Source organism: Chlorocebus sabaeus, chromosome 13, assembly GCF_047675955.1.
Source record: "Chlorocebus sabaeus isolate Y175 chromosome 13, mChlSab1.0.hap1, whole genome shotgun sequence".
NCBI lineage: Eukaryota > Metazoa > Chordata > Mammalia > Primates > Cercopithecidae > Chlorocebus > Chlorocebus sabaeus.
Window position 1 is genome coordinate 35,029,014 of NC_132916.1, and position 21,527 is coordinate 35,050,540.

At 44.4% G+C, this 21,527-nt stretch overlaps 2 non-coding genes across 2 annotated transcripts; both read left to right on the forward strand.

Annotated features, from left to right (window-relative positions):
- The first annotated feature begins 4,590 nt into the window (after window positions 1-4,590).
- On the forward strand, window positions 4,591-4,718 carry LOC119625526 (small nucleolar RNA SNORA40). The gene has a single exon (XR_005241719.1). It is a non-coding gene; the product is annotated as a small nucleolar RNA SNORA40 (small nucleolar RNA).
- Window positions 4,719-20,543: 15,825 nt separating this feature from the next.
- Window positions 20,544-20,650, forward strand: LOC119625439 (U6 spliceosomal RNA). Its single transcript, XR_005241639.1, has one exon. It is a non-coding gene; the product is annotated as a U6 spliceosomal RNA (small nuclear RNA).
- The last annotated feature ends 877 nt before the right edge of the window (window positions 20,651-21,527 follow it).

The window sequence follows — 21,527 nt, forward strand, 5'->3', positions numbered from 1 at the left end:
AAAAGTTCTCCAAGTTCCCACTAGGTAAGCTAGGTACAGGGTACTGATTTGTGTATTTACAAACCTTGAGCTAGACACAGAGCGCTGATTGGTGCATTTACAATCCCTGAGCTAGACACAGAGTGCTGATTGGTGTATTTACAAACCTTGAGCTAGACACAGGGTGCTGATTGGTGTATTTATAATCCCTTAGCTAAACATAAAGGTTCTCCAAGTCCCCACTACACCCAGGAGCCCAGCTGGCTTCACCTAGTGGATCGTGCACCAGGGCTGCAGGCCTGTCAGCCTCACGCCATGCGCCCTGCACTCCTCAGCCCTTGAGCATGGATGGGACCAGGCCCTGCGGTGCAGGGGACAGTTCTCGTCCCGGAGGTTGGGGCCATGCAGGAGCCCAGGGCAGCGAGGTGGGGGAGGCTCGGGCATGGCAGGTTGCAGGTCCTGAGCCCTGCCCCTCGGGGAGGCAGCTGAGGCCCGGCAAGAATTTGAGGCAGGGCCCGCAGGCTGGCACTGCTGGGGGACCTGGCGCACCCTCTGCAGCTGCAGGCCCTTGGAAGGGAGGGAGGGAAGAAGGGAGGACAATTTTTTTTTCTTTCTTTTTCAGACTGAGTAGCTGGGATTACAGGCATGTGCCACCATGCCTAGCTAGTTTTTGTATTTTTGGCCTGGCTGGTCTCAAACTCCTGACCTCAGGTGATCCTCCTGCCTCAGCCTCCTAAAGTGCTGGGATTACAGGCATAAGCCACCTTGCCTGGCCAAGTTTAGTATTTTTATGATACCTAGATGAAAGCTTCTCCAGGCTGGGCACAGTGGCTCTGGCCTGTAATCCCAGCACTTTGGGAGGCCGAGGTGGGTGGATCACGAGGTCAGGAAATCGAAGCCATCGTGGCTAAGACGGTGAAACTCCATCTCTCCTAAAAACATAAAAAATTAGCCGGGCATGGTGGCAGGTGCCTGTAGTACCAGCCACTCGGGAGGCTGAGGCAGGAGAATGGCGTGAACCCGGGAAGTGGAGCTTGCAGTGAGCCAGGATCACGCCATTGCCCCAGCCTGAGTGACAGAGTGAGACTGTCTCAAAAAAAAGAAAAGAAAAGAAAAGAAAGCTACTTCCTTTCTCAGAAAATGACAAAATCTGAAGGCTGTCCCTGTCTACTCCTGTTTCACCACTCATCTTTTACAAGCATTGTCACCAAAAAAGTCTAGTTTCCTCCTAACTCCTTGACAGCTACTTCCTAGATAACCCGATCTTCACACAACTGACTGTGTTAGGCTGTTCTGGTGTTGCTATGAAGAAATACCTAGGCCAGGCGCAGTGGCACACGCCTGTAATCTCAGCACTTTGGGAGGCCAAAGCGGGTGGATCACATGAGGTTTGAGACCAGCCTGACCAACATGGAGAAACCCCGTCTCTACCAGAAATACAAAATTAGCTGGGCATGGTGGCGAATGTCTGTAGTCCCAGCTACTCGGGAGGCTGAAGCAGGAGAATCGCCTGAACCCAGGAGGCGGAGGTTGTGGTGAGTCTAGATCGCACCATTTGCACTCCAGCATGGGCAACAAAGGGCAAAACTCCATCTCAAAAAAGAAAAAAAAAAGGGTGGGGGGCGGGGGCTGGGCGAGGCCAGTCACGCCTGTAATCCCAGCACTTTGGGAGGCTGAGGCTGGCAGATCACCTGAGGTCAGGAGTTGGAGATCAGCCTGGCCAACATGGCGAAACCCTGTCTCTACTAAAAATACAAAAATTAGCCGGGCCTGGTGGCGAATGCATGTAATCCCAGCTACTCAGGAGGCTGAGGCAAGAGAAGCACTTGAACCTGGGAGGCGGAGGTTTCAGTGAGACGAAATCGCGCCACTACACTCCAGCCTGGGTGACAGAGCGAGACTCTGTCTCAAACAATAACAACAACAAAACTGATTTTAAAGACTGCCGCATTTAACAGAAAAGAACACTTTTCATGTGGAACTGAGGTGAAAAAAATATTAATGAGGAAGACGAATCTAAAATTAATTTTTTCCTTTTAATTGAATATACAGTAGAATGCATAAACAGATATCCTGGATTATATACATGAAGCCACTTTTAATTTCTTACATGACTGACATCTACAAGTTACAGAAACTACCAGAGGAAACATTAAATGCCATTGTATAAATTAACATTTACAATTAAATTCAGACTTATATGAAATGATGTAAATGTACAGTTAAATCTTTTTAGAAAAATTCTCTCAAGTAGGCTGGGTATAGTGGATCATGTCTGTAATCCCAGCATTTTGGGAGGCCAATGTAGGAGGATCTCGTAAGTCCAAGAGTTTGAGACCAGCCTGGGCAGCATGGTGAAACTCAGCCTCTATAAAAATACAAAAATTAGCCAGGCATGCTGGTGCTTGCCTTTAGTCCCAGCGAGGCAGGATCACTTGAGCCCAGGAAGTTGAGGCTACAGTGAGCCATAATTGCACCACTGCACTCCACCCTGAGCAACATAAAAATAATAAAATATTTTTTATTTTATAAATAACAAAATATTTTTAAAGAAAAATGCTGGCCAGGTGCAGTGGCTCACACCTGTAATCCTAGCACTTTGGGAGGCCGAGGCAGGTGGATCACGAGGTCAGGAGTTCAAGACCAGCCTGGCCAACGTGGTGAACCCTCATCTCAACTAAAAATACAAAAATTAGATCGGTGTGGTGGTGTGTGCCTGTAGTCCCAGCTATTTGGGAGGCTGAGGCGGGAGGATTGCTTGAACTCAGTAGGCAGAGGTTGCAGTGAGCTGAGATCACGCCACTGCACTCCAGCGTGGGTGACAGAGCAAAACTCTGTCTCAAAAAAAAAAAACAAAAACAAAAAAACAAAAAAACAATGCTTTATATTTTAGTATCTTAATTGCATTTTTTTTCTGCTTTTTGTACAAGGTCCTTACATTTTCACTTTGCCATGTACCAAGCAAATTATGTAGCTATCTCTGAATGCATGGCATGCATATCAATTAGGATTCTACCAGACAAAGAACTAGTAGTGGTTGGGGGGGGGGGTGGTGTGTGGGGGGGTGTGTGTGTGTGGTGTGTGGGGGTGTGTGGTGTGTGTGTGTAAGTTTACAAATTTATTGAAAGGAATTGTTTGTTACCTTTCATAATTGGGGGGGCTGGCTAAGCAAGTCTGAAACCTTGGGCAGGCTCTTAGGCTGGAAACGCAGGCAAAAGCTAAAACTGTAGCCCAAGGTTAGAATTTCTTCTTTCTAAAGGCCAGGCGTGGTGGCTTACGCCTGTAATCCTAGCACTTTGGGAGGCCAGGCGGGTGGATCACGAGGTCAGGAGATCAAGATCATCATGGCTAACACGGTGAAACCCCATCTCTACTAAAAATACAAAAAATTAGCCGAGTGCTGTGGCGGGTGCCTGTAGTCCCAGCTACTCGGGAGGCTGAGGCAGGAGAATGGCATGAACCCGGGAGGCGGAGGTTGCAGTGAGCCGAGATCGCACCACTGAACTCCAGCCTGGGTGACAGAGCGAGACTCCGTCTCAAAAAAAAAAAGGAATTTCTTCGACCTCGTGATCCGCCTGCCTCGGCCTCCCAAAGTGCTGGGATTACAGGCGTGAGCCACCGCGCCCGGCGGAATTTCTTCTTTCTTAGGGAAACTTCTACTTTGCTCTTAGGGCATTCAACTGATTGAATAAGGTCCACCCAGATAATTAATGAATGATAATCTATTTTACTTAAAGTCAACTGTAGATACTTATCCTATCTACAAAATTCCTTCGCAAATTTCCTTTTTTTTTTTTTTTAAGATGGAGTCTTGCTCTGTCACTCAGGCTGGAGTGTGGTGGCACAGTCTTGGCTCACTGCAACCTCCACCTCCCTGGTTTAAGCAATTCTCCTGCCTTAGCCTCCTGAGTAGCTGGGATTACAGGTGCACGCCACCAATCCCGGCTGATTTTTGTATTTTTTTTGTAGAGACAGGATTTCACCATGTTGGTCAGGCTAGCCTCAAACTCCTGACCTTATGATCCGTCTGCCTTGGCCTCCCGAAGTGCTGAGATTACAGGCAAGAGCCACCGCACCCAGCCAGCAAATTTCCTTCTAGCAACACCTAAATTAGTTTTTGATTAACTGAGTACTATAGCCTTGTGAAGTCAACACAACGAACCATTACATGATAGGATGATGACATTATGATTCCTGAAAATATGAACTGTGTTTGTTTGGAATGAAGAGCTTGAAAAGGGCAAGGCTTTGAGAATTCAAGAACTTGTCTAATGTGATAATAAAGGTAGTCAAAGACAAGATGATTTCAGCTGGGCTCGGTGGCTCATGCCTATAATCCCAGCACTTTGGGAGGCTGAGGCAGGTGCATCACTTGAGGTCAGGGGTTCGAGACCAGCCTGGCCAACATGGTGAAACCCCGTCTCTACTAAAAATACAAAAATTAGCCATGTGTGATGGCAAGAACCTGTAATCCCCGCTATTCAGAAGGCTGAGGCAGGAGAATCAGTTGAACCCGGGAGGCGGAGGTTGCAGTGAGCTATCGAGCTGCTGCACTCCAGCTTGGGCAACAGAGCGAGACTCCGTGTCAACAAAAAACAACAACAACAAAACCGCACTTATGTATGTTTTTGTTTAACTTGTGGACAAAGACTTATGGATAGGTGCAAAAAATAAATCCTCTTTTGCAACCTAGAACTCACTGTTCAGTATGAGTTTTGATACATATAAGAAGGGATATTATGACACCTGAGACAGTTAACTGATGGAGTATTGATAGCCATAAAGGTTGTTTCCAGGCCAGGCACAGTGGCTAAAGCCTGTAATCTCCACACCAAAGTGGGAGTATTGCTTGAAGCCAGGAGTTCAAGACGAGCCTGGGCAAAAAAGTAACAAACACCTTGTCTCCACAAAAATTTAAAAATTAGCTGAATATTAGGGCATGTACCTGTAGTTGCAGCTACTCAGGAAGGGGAGGCTAAGGCAAGAGGATTGAGCCCAGGAGTTGGTGGCTGCACTGAGCTTTGATGGCACCACTGTACTCCAGCCTGGGTAACAAAGATAGACCCTGTCTCTTAAAAAAAGATTGATTCTAGGACTGTAGAAGAGATAGTTAAACAGCGTGGGATATGAGGTAAATCCTTAGCAGTATTAATTTTGCATTCCAATTTCATGTTGACATGATATATACAATGGCTTTTTGTTTTAAAGGCTTTTTTCTTGATAATATGATGTTTGGAGTTAAAAGTATTGGCATATTCCACACATCTGTACTGTTCTTGAGTGGGATCGCTTAGGAATAAATATGATTTGAACTCATTCATGTTAAGAGAGGGTGTCAAATTGAGAACCAGGTAGATCCACCACCTACAGTAAAAAGGACCCTGAATTAGTTGAAGAAATTAGATCCCAGAGATTCTTGATGAATTTTGAAGTCTTCATCGGTATATCCATATCAAAAGGAGATGACAGAAACCAAAATAAAAGAATTATGGGCTGACAGGACAACTGGATTAAAATTAGCATTAGTTTCATTAAAAAGGGCTAACTCGAAGATAAATCTTTTGACTCCAGCTCTTTAGAGAATCTAAAGTGACCTTGATGGACAGTGGAACAAATCACAACATGGAATTCCTTGAATAAAAATGTATTGACTTTAAATAATTTTGCCTAATGTTACATATACATAATTTTTTAAGAAAAAACCTATTTACACTTTCTAAACAAACAAACAAAAGATGATTTCTTCTAGAGCACTGGAGAATAGAAGAATATTTCAGTAAGAATAAGAAAATGTTGCCAAGTGGCTAATGCCTGTAATCCTAGCACTTTGGGAGGCCAAGGCAAGAAGATTGCTTGAGCCCGTCAGTTTAAGACCAGCCTGGGCAACATGGCAAGACCCTATCGCTACAAAAAAATTTAAAATATTAGCCAGGCATGGTGGTGCACCTGTAGTCCCAGCTACTTGTGAAACCGAGGTGAGGGGAATCGCTTGAGCCTGGGAGATTGAGGCTGCAGTGAGCTGTGATCATGCCACTGAACTTTAGCCTGGTGACAGAGCAAAATACTGTCAAAAAATAAAAAATAAAAATAAGAAAATGACAGGGAGTTGAACTCTCAGTTCAAAGAATAGAGACCCAGAGAAGTTCCACAATAACGTTAAAAGAGCCGATCTCTTCATATATACAACCATAAATCATTAATTTACAATAAAAATTAAACTAAAAAAAAAAAGAAGAACTGATTTCTTGCAACTGCCTGGCAGACAAAGCCCCAAATTTAATTTTGCAGATTATAGAATTATGACACAACATACAACTTCATCAAGTCTTTCATGTTAAGATGAGGGTATTGGGAAGGAGGTAAACTCTTAGACATGGGTTGGGAATATCTGGGTGGACTCAGGCAAAGCTGGGAATCTTATACCCCCAAATTCCCCTGACCCTCCCTTGCCAGTGAAAACTCCTTCACTGTCTCAGGAAACTGGTTTCCCTTGTTTTAACCTTTCCTAAGGCAGTAACCTTGCAAGAGGATGCCTGTTCTCCTGAAGACCCACCCCAACCATTCCTGCCTGCCTCTATAAACTAGTTCACTCCCAGAGTGCCTTGGGGAGAAAATTAAAATATGTGTTCCAAGTAGATAAGGCTTTACATACCAAAATAATTGCAAAATCTTGCAAGTTGGTATTAATAGGAACCTAGGGAACTTATGGGAATGCATTGAAGTGTTGAAGGAATATGCAATGTAACACTGAACTGGGCAAATTTTACCAATACAAGGCTTTAACTAGAGATTCTGAGTTTAATGTTCAAACTGGAGCAGCTGGAGGTGGCTCTAAGTATTTGCTTAATTAGTTCACTGAAGCCTAGACTGAGGGCTGAGTGTGGTGATTACTTGGAAAGAGGGCATCTTGGTTCTAGTTCTATTTGAGATTAATTTTTTAAATATTTAGAAATGATTTTTGAAATGCAGAGGTAATATATGATCATTATAACTAATAAAAGGTTATATAATATTTAGAAGTTATTTTATTTTATTTTTTTAGATGTCTAACTGTGTCGCCCAGGCTGGAGCGCAGTGGTGCAATCTTGGTTCGCTGCAACCTCCGCCTCCCGGGTTCAAGCAATTCTCTTGCCTCAGCCTCCCGAGTAGCTGGGACTATAGGCATGTGCCACCATGCCCGGCTAAGTTTTGTATTTTTTAGTAGAGATGGGGTTTCAGCATGTTGGCCAGGGAGGTCTTGAACTCCTGACCTCATGTGATCCATCTGCCTCGGCCTCCCAAAGTGCTGGGATATCAAGCATGAGCCACCATGCCTGGCCTTTTCTTTTCTAATAAAGAAGGGGTCTCATTGTGTTGCCCAGGCAGGTCTTGAACTCTCGGGCTCAAGCAGTTGCCCCGCCTTGGCCTCCCAAGATATCGGGATTGCAGGTGTGAGCCACCATGCCAAGCTGTAAGTACTTTTTTGAAAAGTTGTTTTTGTTGTTGTTGTTGTTTTTTCATTGTTGTTATTGTTTTGAGATGGAATCTTACTTGTCGCCCAGGCTGGAGTGCATTGGTGCAATCTCGGCCCACTGCAACCTCCACCAAGTGATTCTCCTGACTCAGCCTCCCAAGTGGCTGGGATTACAGGCATGTGCCACCACGCCCAGCTAATTTTATATTTTTAGTAGAGACAGGGTTTCTCCATGTTGGCCAGGCTGGTCTTGAACTCTCGACCTCAGGTGGTCCACCTGCCATGGCCTCCCGAAGTGCTGGGATTACAGGCATGAGCCACCTTGCCCGGCTGAGAAATATTTTTTAATTACCAAAGAGTATAAAGAATAATGGGTATTGTTCATTTATCTCTCACTATGCTAGAACAAATTTGATAAATTTTTTTAGCCTTTTGATTATTACTCAAAAAGCTGCACTTTCTAAATTTAGCTTTTTGATTCTGTGCTTGTGCTCTCAACACTTTACTGATTTTCTGCTCCTTGATAAGGAAAACAAACTTGATCCTGTTATAGACACATTTAGCACACATGGAACCACCATCAGCCCTCCTGACATTTTTTTGTTTTAGACAATCTCATAAGAACTTTAGGTCTTGTAGCATGAACCCCTGGAAGTCAGCCTGGGCACATGCCACATGTGGATTTTGGTGCTTTCCCAACTTTCCTGGTATCAAGGTAAACAAGTCTATTGCCAGGGGTTCAAGAGAGGCTTGCATAGGGGCTAACAGAAAACTTCCCCTTTGCCCTCTGAAAAAAGCTCACAAGAGGCAGTGTAATAGTTCATTTTGTGCTGCTTGTAATGTAATACCACAGACTGGGTAACTCATCATGGACATAAATTTATTGGCCCACAGCTCTGTGGCTGGGAAGTACAAGATTGAGGAACTGGCATTTGGCAAGGAGTTTCTTGCTCCATCATTCCATAGTGGAAGGGCAAGAGAGGGAGTGTCATATTATATATATATGTAAATAGATAGTTCTGCATCCAAAGTTCCTGGCTCATAACCCCCATAGCTCTTGTTATAATGTTGAGGCACTTTGGGCCTCAGAAAACAGAATCTCTCTCTCTAACCTTCTTTTGCCCTCTTTCACTTACTTCTTTCCCTCCCCAAGGCAGGACTCTTCTCTTGCCTTTCTGTTTTGAAGCTGGTCATAAAGAAATTATCAGGCCTACCTGGTCTGACTGTAGGTCATAACACCCTCAATTCAGAAGCGGTTCTGCCCCATACCCTGGAGGAAGGAATCCTGCAAGGGACCCCAAGACGAATATGGGGTCCCTGTGACTCCAGGCCTGAACAGGCAGGCCTTGCTGAGTTTCCCTGCTCAGTCCGTTAGTGTTAGAGCATACCCTTTTTCTCCAATCTCATTTCCAAATGGTGGTCAATCATGCCTATCCAGTGAAGTTTCCATAAAGTTCCAAGAAGACAGGGTTTAAGGAGCTTCCAGAAAGCTGAAGACATGGAGGTTCCTGGAGGGTGGTGCACTCAGGGAGGGGACCGAGGCTCTGTGTTCCTTCCCCCATACCTCAACCCATGTGTCTCTCCATCTGCATTCTTTGTAATATTCTTTATAATAAACTGGTAAACATAAGCGTTTCCCTGAGTCCCGAGACCCATCCTAGCAAATGAATCATACTCAAAGAGAGGGTTGTCAGATCCCAGAGCTGGTCAGTCAGAAGTTCTGGAGGCCCAGACTAGTGACTAGTGTCTGAAGTGGGGGAAGTCTTGGGGACTGATCCTTCAACTTGTGGGATCTCAACCATCTCCAAGTAGATAGTGTCAGAATTGAATTTGAGGACACCCAGATGGTGTCCGCTGCAAAAGTGATTGCTTACTTGGTGTGTGGGAAAAAAACCTCCACACATTTGATCACAAAAGTCTTCCATGTTGATGACTGTTGTGTGAGGGCACAGAAAAAACAGTTTGAGTTTTTCCACACTCAGGGAGAGAGAGAGAGAGAAAAGAGGGCAAAAATTGTTTTTTTTTAAATAAGGAAACTACTCCCACAGTAATGGCATTAATCCATTCATGAGGGTGGTGCCCTTATGACGCAAATACTTCGAAGCGTGGGGGCACACCTCCCAACACCACTGCATTGGGGCATCAAGTTTCCAACACATGACCTTGGGGGACACATTCAAACCACAGCAAAAATGTAGACTGAAATTTAATCTCACATTACAGTATCGAAAATAGATTAAAAACAAAGAAACAAATTCGTTTTTATGTTCTGATATATGAACTCATTCATTTTGTCCTTAAAAAGTAATGTAGTTGGCGCAGTAGTTCATGCCTGTAATCCCAGCACTTTGGGAGGCCGAGGCAGGCAGACCACATGAGATCAGGAGTTCAAGACCAGCCTGACCAACATGGAGAAACCCTGTCTCTACTAAAAATACAAAATTAGCTGAGTGTGGTGGCGCGTGCCTGTAATCCCAGCTACTCGGGAGGCTGAGGCAGGGAGAATCGCTCAAACTCGGGAGGAAGAGGTTGCAGTGAGCCGAGATCACACCATTGCACTCCAGCCTGGGCAACAAGAGTGAAACTATATCCTCCCCCCAAAAAAAAAATGTAATGTAGTTTATAATTTTAGCTGTTTTGTGTCTCAATGATAAAAGAGACAAGGTTTAGGCGGCTATTTTTTTTTTAACCCAAGATCTAGGGATGGTCTTCAGAGAGTCCAAAATCTCATGACAGCACCTGACCACACAGGACACATAGCGGCTATGAAGCATAGCCTGTTTTTTTCTTATCTGAAAGTTGGGGTTTTTTTTTGAGAGGAAGTCTTGTTGCTCTGTTGCCAAGGCTGGAGTGCAGTGGTTCAATCTTGGCTCACTGCAACCTCTGCCTCCTGGGTTCAAGCGATTCTCTTGCCTCAGCCTCCTGAGTAGCTAGGACTACAGGCGCACGCCACCACGCCCAGCTAATTTTTGTATTTTTAGTAGGGTTGAGGTTTCACCATGTTGACCAGGCTGGTCTTGAACTCCTGATCTCAAGTGATCTGCCCACCTCAGCCTCCCAAAGTACTGGGATAACAGGTGTGAGCCACCGTGCTCAGCCCAAAGTTGGTTCTTTTTTTTTTTTTTGACATGGAATCTCACTCTGTTGCCTAGGCTGGAGTGCAATGGCACCATCTTGGTTCACTGCAACCTCTGCCTCTGGGGTTCAAGCAATTCTCCTGCCTCAGTGTTCTAAGTAGCTGGGATTACAGACGTGCATCACCATGCCTGGCTAATTTTTGTTTTTTTAGTAGAGACAAGGTTTCACCATGTTGGCCAGGCTGGTCTTGAACTCCTGGGCTTAAGCAATCCTCCTGCCTTTACCTCCCAAAGTGCTTGGATTACAGGCACGAGGCACTACACCTGGCAGCCTCTTTTTTTTCCCCCCCGAGATGGAGTTTTGCTTCTTGTTGCCGAGGGTGGAGTGCTGTGGTGTGATCTCCACTCACCGCAACTTCCGCCTCCCGGATTCAAGGGATACTCTTGCCTCACTCTCTCAAGTAGCTGGGATTACAGGCATGCAATTTTGTTTCTGTTTTTGCTTTTTTTTTTTTTTCCCCAGAAGGGGTCTTGCTCTGTAGCCCAGGCTGGAGTGCAATGGTGCCTCTCGGCTCACTGCAACCTCTTCCTCCCGAGTTTGAGCGATTCTCCCTGCCTCAGCCTCCCGAGTAGCTGGGATTACAGGAGCCCCGCCACCACATTGGCTAATTTTTGTATTTTTAGTAGAGATGGGGTTTCACCATGTTAGCCAGGTTGGTCTCGAACTCCTGACCTCAGGGGATCTGCCCACCTCAGCCTCCCAAGGTGCTGGGATTACAGGCGTGAGCCACCATGCCTGGCCCTAATTTTGTATTTTTAGTAGAGACGGGATTTCTCCTTGTTGGTCAGGCTGGTCTCAAATTCCTGACCTCAGGTGATCTGCCTTCCTCGGCCTCACCCAGCTGCTTCTCTTTTTTTAATCATCTTACATTTCATTTCAAAATTTCTTTTCTAGCCAGGTGCCGTGGCTCGCACCTGTAATCCCAACACTTTGGGAGGAAGAAGCAGGTTGAAGTCAGGAATTCAGAACCAGCCTGGCCTACATGGTAAAACCCTATCCCTACTAAAAATACAAAAATTAACCGGGCGTGGTTGCAGGTGTCTGTTGTCCCAGCTACTTGGGAGACTGAGGCAGGAGAATCACTTGAACCCCAGAGGCAAGGTTGCAATCAGCCAAGATTAGACCACTACACAACCCCAGCCTGGCTGAGAACAGGCCACTGCACTCCATTCTGGGCAACAGGACGAGACTCCATCTAAAAAAAAGAAAAAAAAAAACCCCTTTTCTGGATGAAAATTAAAATGTCCCAGCTCTGTGAAATAAGCATCAACTTGATATTAGGACTAATCAACTTCGTTTTGAAGCACATTGTATTTATTATATACTTGAAGACATCCAATATTTTCCCATACAGGATTTACTAAAAAATGACAGTAAAAACAACAGAAAAATCTCATAATCCATCAACAGAAAACACTAGCCTAATTTTAAAGATTGAAATTTGTCTACCGTGATATGCTTTTGTTATCAGAGTAGAGTAATAGAGTAATACCACTAAAAGATGGAGAGAGGGTGTCTTGGTAACATTCTTTTTTTTTTTTTTTTTTTTTTTTTTTTTTTTAAGACGGAGTTTTGCTCTTGTTGCCCTGGCTGGAGTGCAGTGGCTCCATCTTGGCTCACCGCAACCTCCGCCTCCCAGGCTCAATTGATTCTCCTACCTCGGCCTCCCGAGTAGCTGGAATTACAGGCATGCGCCATCACACCCAGCTAATTTTGTATTTTTAGTAGAGATGGGGTTTCTCCATGTTGGTCAGGCTGGTCTCAAAATCCCAACCTCAGGTGATCCTCCCACCTCAGCCTCCCAAAGTGCTAGAATTACAGGCATGAGCCACCACGCCCAGCAGTAACATTCCTGTAGTTAGACTCTCCTTTACAGAAAGAAAACATGAGGACCAGGTGCAGTGACTTATGCCTGTAATCCCAGCACTTTGGGAGGCTGAAGCAAGAGGAGTGCTTGATCCCAGGATTTAGAGACCAGAGCAACACAGGGAAACCCTTGTCTTAAAAAAAAAAAAAAAAAGAGAGAGAGAGAGATAAAAATAGGCCAGGCATGGTAGCTCACACCTGTAATCCCAGCACTTTGGGAGACCAAGGCGGGTAAATCACTTGAGGCCGGGAGTTTGAGACCAGCCTAGCCAAACGTGGCAAAACCCTGTCTCTATTAAAAATACAAAAATTAACTCAGTGTGGTGGTATACACCTGTAGTCCCAGCTACTCAGGAGCCTGAGGCACGAGAATCGCTTGAACCCGGGAGGTGGAGCCTGCAGTGAGCTGAGATCGCACCACTGCACTCCAGCCTGGGTGACAGAGTAAAACTCTGTCTCAGAAAAAAACAAAAACTGAAAAATGAAGAAAAAATATGAATAAGGAAGTCCTGGATATGAAAGAAAAAAAATGAATAAGAAAGTCTATGGATATCAAAGATGCCCTCCAATTCCCACTGAATGACTTTTTCAGGATGGCCCCTCATTCAGTGACAAAGTCAAAGTTTGGACACAGCACTGGGTTAAAGGCTGTTCCCGTAAAATTTATGTTTGGCTGGAACCTGCGAATGTGACCTTTCTGGAAATAGGCTACTTGCAGATGTACTCAAATTAAAATGAGGTTATGCGGGACCAGTGAGGGCCCTCAATCCATTATGACAAGTGTCTGTGAAATAAGAAGAGGAAATTTTGTTCACACAGCTACAAAGAGAAGATGGCCGAGTGGAGACAGAGATTTGCGTTATGCTGCCATAAAGCAAGGACTGCTGTGGCTTGCAGGCAACACCAGAACCTGGAATCTGCACAGAAGGATTCTCCCTTGTGGGCTTCAGAGAGATCATGGCCCTCCAGATATCTTGATTTCAGACTTGTGGCCTCCAGGACCGTGAGCTAATCAGTTCCTGTCATTTTAAGCCACCCAGTTTGTGGCAATTTGTCACAGCAGCCTGAGGAGACTGACGCAGGCATCAATCAAACTCTTCTCATACCCTATCAGGAGGAGGCGGGCAACCCTTCCTTAATCTGGTCAGCATCCTCATCCAACAGAGAGAAGTTTGATTCTTTTAATTTTTTTTTTTTAATTACACAGAGTCTCTGTTGCCCAGACTGGTGTGCAGTGGTGCAATCATAGCTCCCTGCAGCCTTGAACTCCTATGCTAAAGGCCTGGAACTTCTCCTGCCTCATCCTCCTGAGTAATAGGGATTCAGGGGCCATGTCGCCACGCCTGGCTAATTCTATAATTTTTTGGTAGAGACAGGGTCTCACTATGTTGCCCAGGCAGGTCTCAAACTCCTGCCTCAAGCAATTCTTCCACCTTGGCCTCCCAAAATGTTGGGATTACAGGCGTGAGCCACTGTGCCTGGCTAGAAGTCTGATTTTGTGTGTGTGTTTGTTTGTTTGAGACAGAGTCTCACTCTGTCACCCAGGCTGGAGTGCAGTGGTGCAATCTCAGCTCACTGCAACCTGCACCTCCCAGGTTCAAGTGATTATTGTGCCTCAGTCACCCCAGTAGCTGGGATTACAGGCACCCGCCACCACATCCAGCTAATTCTTGTATTTTTAATAGAGTCGGGGTTTTACCATGTTGGCCAGGCTAGTCTCGAACTCCTGACCTCAAGTGATTTGCACACCTTGGCCTCCCAAAGTGCTGGGATTACAGGCATGAGCCACTGTACCTGGCCTTCAAAATTGGTTCTAATCACATAGTGTTTAACATCACCCCAGCTTGTATAAATTAAGTACTTAATAAATGTCACCGTTCATTTATCTTAGACTTATTTGCCAGGGGAAAAATAAAGGATATCCTAGACACAGAATAGTAAATGAATATGCAAAAAAAAAAAGTAACAAGTGCAGCTCACTTTAACAATACACTTTTTGAAATGTGCATAAATTGAATTATTTAAAGTAAAATCAAGAGCTTCGTTCTTGATTTTAAAGTAAAATCAAGAGCTAGAGTTCAAAACAGAACTCTAGCAATCTTCTATGACATAATGAGTTTCTGTTTTGTTTTGTTTTGTTGAGATAGGGTCTCTCTCTGTTACCCAGGTTGGAGTGCAGTTGTGGGAACATGGCTCACAGCATCCTCAACCTCCTAGCCTCAGGCAATCCTCCCTACTGACGATAGGCGTGCACCACCATGCCTGGCTAATTTTTATTATTATTATTATTATTATTATTATTATTATTATTATTATTATTTGGAGAAGGAGTCTCTCTCTGTCGCCCAGGCTGGAGTGCAGTGGCACAGTCTCGGCTCACTGCAACCTCTGCCTCCCGGGTTCAAGCAATTCTCCTGTCTCTGCCTCCCTAGTAGCTGGGACTACAGGCGCCCGGCATCATGCCCGGCTAATTTTTTAATTAATTTATTTATTTATTTATTTTAGTGGAGACGGAGTTTCACCGTGTTAGCCAGGATGGTCTAGATCTCCTGACCTCTTGATCCGCCCACCTCGGCCTCCCAAAGTGCTGGGATTTCAGGCGTGAGCCACCGCGCCCAGCCAAGAGTCAATTTTCATACTCCAACCTAACACTCTGCCTTATAGGTACTCAATGAATATTTTTTTGAATGAACAAACATTTTAATTAATTAGTTCTAAACCTAAGATTATTCTGGGGTGCAGAAGGAACTAACATGAAAAATTCAGATATTAGCAACCATATCGGTCTTTCTTTTTTTTTTAACTTGCATCACTGGCACATCTTTTTTTTTTTTTTTTTTAGTGTGTGTGACTCTCTTTATTGCAATATTCACTTTGTTGTGGGATGGTCTAAAATTGACTTTGCAATGTATTTGAGGTATGCCTGTATACAACAGCATCTCTGTTTTTTCTTTTCTTTTCTTTTTGAGACAGAGTCTCACTCTGTTGCCCAGGCTGGAGTACAATGCTGTCACCTTGGCCCATTGCAACCTCCGCCTCTAGGGTTCAAGCAATTCTCCTGAGTCAGCCTTCTGAATAGCCGGAACTACAGGTGTGTACTACCATGTTCAGCTAATTTTTGGGTTTTGTTGTTGTTGCTGTTGTTGTTTTGAGACGGAGTCTCGCTCTGTTGCCCAGGCTGAAGTGCAGTGGCATGATCTTGGCTCACTGCAACCTCCACCTCCCAGGTTCAAGCGATTCTCCTGCCTCAGCCTCCTGAGTAACTGGGACTACAGGTGCGAGCCACCATGCCCAGCTAATTTTTGTATTTTTTTTAGTAGAGACAGGGTTTCACCATGTTGACCAGGATGGTCTGGATCTCTTGACTTCGTGATCCGCCTGTCTCGGCCTCCCAAAGTGCTGGGATTACAGGCGTGAGCCACCGTACCTGCCCATTTTTGTATTTTTAGTAGAGACAGGGTTTCACCATGTAGGCCAGGCTGGTCTTGAACTGCTTACCTCAAGTGATCCTCTCACCTCAGCCTCCCAAAGTGCTGGGATTACAGGTGTGAGCCACTGCGCCCAACCTAACCACATCATTCTTAAACTACCTGACCTTTTGGAACTCACAGTTGAAGCTAGGAATTTTCTATTTTGCCACTCTGTCTACAATCCTCCATTATCTACATAATATTGCAGCTCTTCCATTATATTATGGAATGGCTGTGAAGTCGCACAAGGCTCAATGTCAAGTATCATCTGATACTCCATCGCACAACTAAACCCCATGTCACTTAGCAGCATTTCCCTGCCCTGCTCTCTCCGCTCTTGTTGGGAAGCCTGCTCCGAGACTGTGGAACTTAGCAGAGGTGAAGGAATATCCAGTGACTGATGCTTTATGTCCAGGAATTTTCAAAGGCTGTAGATGGCTTTTGGTTTTGGGTGGTAGTTTTTTTTTCTTTCTTACATTTTTTCTTTATTAAAGGATTAGAATTTATAAATAATAGAGTGTACTGCACAATGGAAGATGCAGAACACAAACACGTTTAACTAGAATAGTATTCTTTAGCACTGGGGGTGCCGCACCTTTATTGCTAAAGACCTGCTATTGGGAAATGTGGACACTCCCCTTCTTATACTTCAGGTTACAGCCCTGTCCAGTTAAGCAATACACTACTTCACACTGGAGACCTGAATTTAAATGAGTTACAACTAACTTTTATGTAGGGCAGCATGGCGCATGAAAAGGAAAACAAATGAGTACAAAGGATAAAAGAATCACTCCTTTCTTTTCTTTCTTTTTTTTTGGGGGGGGGGAAGAGTCTCACTCTGTCACCAAGGCTGGAATGCAATGGCGTGATCTTGGCTCACTGCAACCTCTGCCTCCCAGGTTCAAACAATTCTCCTGCCTCAGCCTCTTGAGTAGCTGGGATTACAGATTACAGGCACCCGCCATTATGCACGGCTAATTTTTGTATTTTTGTAGAGATGGAGTTTCACCATGTTGGCCAGGCTGGTCTTGAACTCCTGACCTCAGGTGATGTGCCTGCCTGAGCCTCCCAAAGTGCTGGGATTACAGGCGTGAGCCACTGCACTCAGCCCTTTCTTTCTTTTTTGAGTCAGAGTCTCGCTGTTTCACCAAGGCTGGAGTGCAGTGGCGTGATCCCAGCTCACTGTAACCTCTGCCTCCCAGGTTGAAGTGGGAATCACTCCTTTCTATATAACACCTTGGTGTAATTATAATTCTAAGGGGATAAAGCAAATACATAAACACTAGCCTATATGGACAAAGCTAAGCTAAAATTACTGCAAAACCTTGTTCACATAATTGCTTTCTTAGCTATAAAATATCTCTTGGTTAATCAATTAAAGTAGTAATTATAATAATTAAATAGTCATATGTAATTAAACTCATAGTAAAATACTTAATTTTTTTTCTTTTTTTTTTTTTTTTTGAGACTGAGTTTTGCTCTTGTTGCCCAGGCCGAAGTGCAATGGCATGATCTCAGCTCACTGCAACCTCCGCCTCCTGGGTTCAAGTGATTTTCCTGCCTCAGACTCTGGAGTAGCTGACATTACAAGAGCCTGCCACCACACCTGGCTAATTTTTGTATTTTTGGTAGAGATGGGGTTTCACAATGTTGGTCAGGCTGGTCTTGAACCCTTGACCTCAAGTGATCCACCCGCCTTGGCCTCCCAAAGTGCTGGGATTACAGGCGTGAGCCACAGTGCCCAGTCGATACTTGAATTTTTAACCACTCAAGGCAGAAATAATTTATTTCCTTTCATCCAAAATGATGATTTTTATTTTTCATCTACCTTTCTTTCATAATAATTGTAAACAGTATAATCAATACTTATAAATAAATGCATGCTTTTATGATGTCAGAATTAAATTAAACATAATTTTTTCTTTTCTTTTTTTCTTTTTTCATACTTCACAGAAGTCATTTTTTTAAAAGCTACTTTAAAAGTATATGTGTTGTGGCTGGGCGTGGTGGCTCACATCTGTAATCCCAGCACTTTGGGAGGCTGAGGCGGGTGGATCACCTGAGGTCAGGAATTCGAGACCAACCTGACCGACGTGGTGAAACCCCCAACTCTACTAAAAATACAAAAAATTAACCAGATGTGGTGGTGGGCACCTGTAATCCCAGCTACTCGGGAGGCTGAGGCAGGAGAATCGCTTGAACCTGGGAGGCAGAGGTTGCAGTGAGCCGAGATCACGCCATTGCACTACAGCCTGGGCGACAGAGCAAGACTGTGTCTCCAAAAAAAAAAAAAGTATACATGTTGTAATCTGACTAGATACCAAAGTACCCATAATTATCTGATATGTGCCCATTAAAAAAAGGTATCAGGCCGGGCGCGGTGGCTCAAGCCTGTAATCCCAGCACTTTGGGAGGCCGAGACGGGCGGATCACGAGGTCAGGAGATCGAGACCATCCTGGCTAACACGGTGAAACCCCGTCTCTACTAAAAAATACAAAAAACTAGCCGGGCGAGGTGGCGGGTGCCTGTAGTCCCAGCTACTCGGGAGGTTGAGGCAGGAGAATGGCGTGAACCCGGGAGGCGGAGCTTGCAGTGAGCTGAGATCTGGCCACTGCACTCCAGCCTGGGTGACAGAGCAAGACTCCGTCTCAAAAAAAAAAAAAAAAAAAAAGTATCTACTTTTACACTGGTGACAATAGAATATCCTCTTTAAATGTTTGTATTTCTTTTTGTTTTGTTTTTGAGACAGAGTCTTGCTCTGTTGCCCAGGTTAGTGTGCAATGGCGCGATCCGGGCTCACTGCAACCTCCACCTCCCAGGTCCAAGCGATTCTCCTGCCTCAGCCTCCCAGGTAGCTGGGATTATAGGCGCCCCACCCCAACTCCCGTCCCTACGCCCAGCTAATTTTTCTATTTTTAGTAGAAAAGGGGTTTCACCATGGTGGCCAGGCTTGTTTCGAACTCCTGGCCTCAGGTGATCCACCCACCTCGGCCTCCCAAAGTGCTGGAATTACAGGCGTGAGCCACCGTGCCTAGCCAAATGTTTGTAATTCTTACATTTTCTGGAATAAAATTCATTAGTTGAGTTTATATTGAAATGTAGTAATTCCTAGTTTCATAAATTTTATGTATATAACATTTGAAGGATCCTGATTTTTTGCCTTCTTATTACGTAGTGCTAAATACACAGTATACATGAGATTTTGCCGAGTTGAAAACCGCAATTATGGATTTCAAATAAATAATGCTAAACTAGTTATATGTAAAACGAGGAGGTTAGGTTTATTTATAAATATCTACTTATATAGATTCTCTTCAGATTCTCTAATTGCACGACTTAAAGTTCTCTCTCTCTCTCTGTTTTGTGTGTTTTTTTTTTTTTTTTTTTTTTTGAGAGAGTTGTCCAGGCTGTTCTTGAACTCCTGGCCTCAAGGGATCCTCTGGCCTTGGCCTTCCCAAGTGCTAGGATTACAAGCATGAGCTACCATGCCTGGCCTATGTCAGCTTTTTAAGAACCTTGAGATCAAAGAAATAAATGAAAAATTTCTGAAAATTTCCGTATGTACTGAAAACTCTAACTATATACTATATATTAAATCTAGCAAAAAAAATTGATGGTTGGGAACCTGCAACCAGGATTGAATAGCCTTGTTTTATAGAAGTGTACCAAAACAATTAGAAAAACATAGTAGCTTTTAAACAAAATTTGCTTACAAATTATAGTTTAACACAATTATAAAGTAATAAATGGCATTAAGTTACATAGGTTATGTATCACATGGCTGACCATCTGGTGCCTTCCAAAGGCTGCCAAAGCTGCTGCAAGCCAGGCTGAGGCTTGAAGAACCCCCGAATCCCTGTATCTAGAAGGATGCAGGTGTCTCTTGTCTAGGACATTTCAAGGAAATATCTTCTCCCTATTTCCCTGCTCACAACCAATTTACATACATAACAGGGAATCCGTAGGATCTGGAAGCTCAGAGAAAGGTGCAAAAAGGTAGAGTGACAAAAATGGACTTTTAAAAACTGTTCGGTCAGGTATTCTTTGGTTAACAAGTAGAAGAAAGCTATCCTAACCCAATTTAAAAGGGAATGATCAGCCAGGCACAGTGATGCATGCCTATAATCCCAACACTATGAGAGGCCAAGGAGGGTGGATCACTTGAGTCCAGGAGTTGGAGACCAGCCCTGGCAACATAGCGAGACCCCAACTCCAAAAATAATTAAAAATTTGTCAAGCATAGTGGCACATGCCTGTAGTCCCAGCTACTCTGGAGGCTGTGGTAGGAGGATTAATTGAACCTGGGAGGTTGAGGTTGCACTGAGCCATGCTTACACTACTGCACTCCAGCCTGGGCGACAGAGCGAGACCTTGTCTCAAAGAATAAATAAAAATTGACTGATTAATTAATTAAAAGGGGATGATCAGAAATCCAGAGGGGAAGATCACAGATCCCAAGTAGAAGTCACAGATGTCAAAGTTGTCAGACCACTACTCTCTCCACCTTTGCATACACCAAAAAAATGGCTGCCACTGCTCACACTACCTGACTCTCCAGCTCTGGTGTCCTCCACTGAGCTAGTGACTCAAAGTTGAAGTCTCTGGGTTCAAATTAGCAAGCAAAATAACTGGATTAGTGCCCACATAAGCAGCACATATACTGAAATTGGACCAATACAGAGAAGATGAGTATAGTCACTATGCAAGGATGACACCCAAATTTGTGAGGCATCCCATGTTACGTGGGGAAAAAGTATCTGAATGGATTAGGTGTTCTTCTCTGATCCAATCAGCTGCAGCTAGGGAGACAAGGTCTAATGGTAAGTAGCATAGCTGCCCCTGCCAGGGACTCTGTGGCAAGACAGATTTTCTGAGATGGGGAAGTGGGTAGGAATAAGACAATTAGTATCTCAAATTCCTAGACACCAAATAGGCTGAAATGGACTTTCTGAGTTGGACTTTTTCATCTCTATCTCTCGAGTTGGAGGTTCAGGCTCTGCAGGGAAGAAGCGTCAAATCATATCAGCTTATTCTCCTTATTCCAAAAAAGGCAGGATTTCGGTGTGTGGCACATATAGCTTGGTTATTAAAAATGGGAGTGGTCTGGCCGGGCACGGTGGCTCACACCTGTAATCCTAGCACTTTGGGAGGCCAAGGCAGGGTGATCACTTGAGGTCAGGAGTTCAAGACCAGCCTGGCCAATATGGTGAAACCCCATCTATACTAAAAATACAAAAGTTAGCTGGGTTTAGTGGTGGGCACCTGTAATCCCAGCTACTTGGGAGGCTGAGGAAGGAGAATTGCTTGAACCCAGGAGGTAGAGGTTGCAGTGAGCCAAGATCACGCCACTGTACTTCAGCCTGGGCAACAAAGAGAGAGTCTGTCTCAAAAAAAAAAAATAAATAACCAACTAAAACCTGTGTCCAGATAACAGAATAGCTTTTGTTCTTCAGCTCCACATAAAAATATCAGCATAGCCAGGCACAGTGGCTCACACCTGTAATCACAACACTTTGGGAGAACAAGGCAGGCAGATCACCTGAGGTCGGGAGTTGTAGACCAGCCTGACCAACATGGAGAAATCCTGTCTCTACTAAAAATACAAAATTAGCTGGGCGTG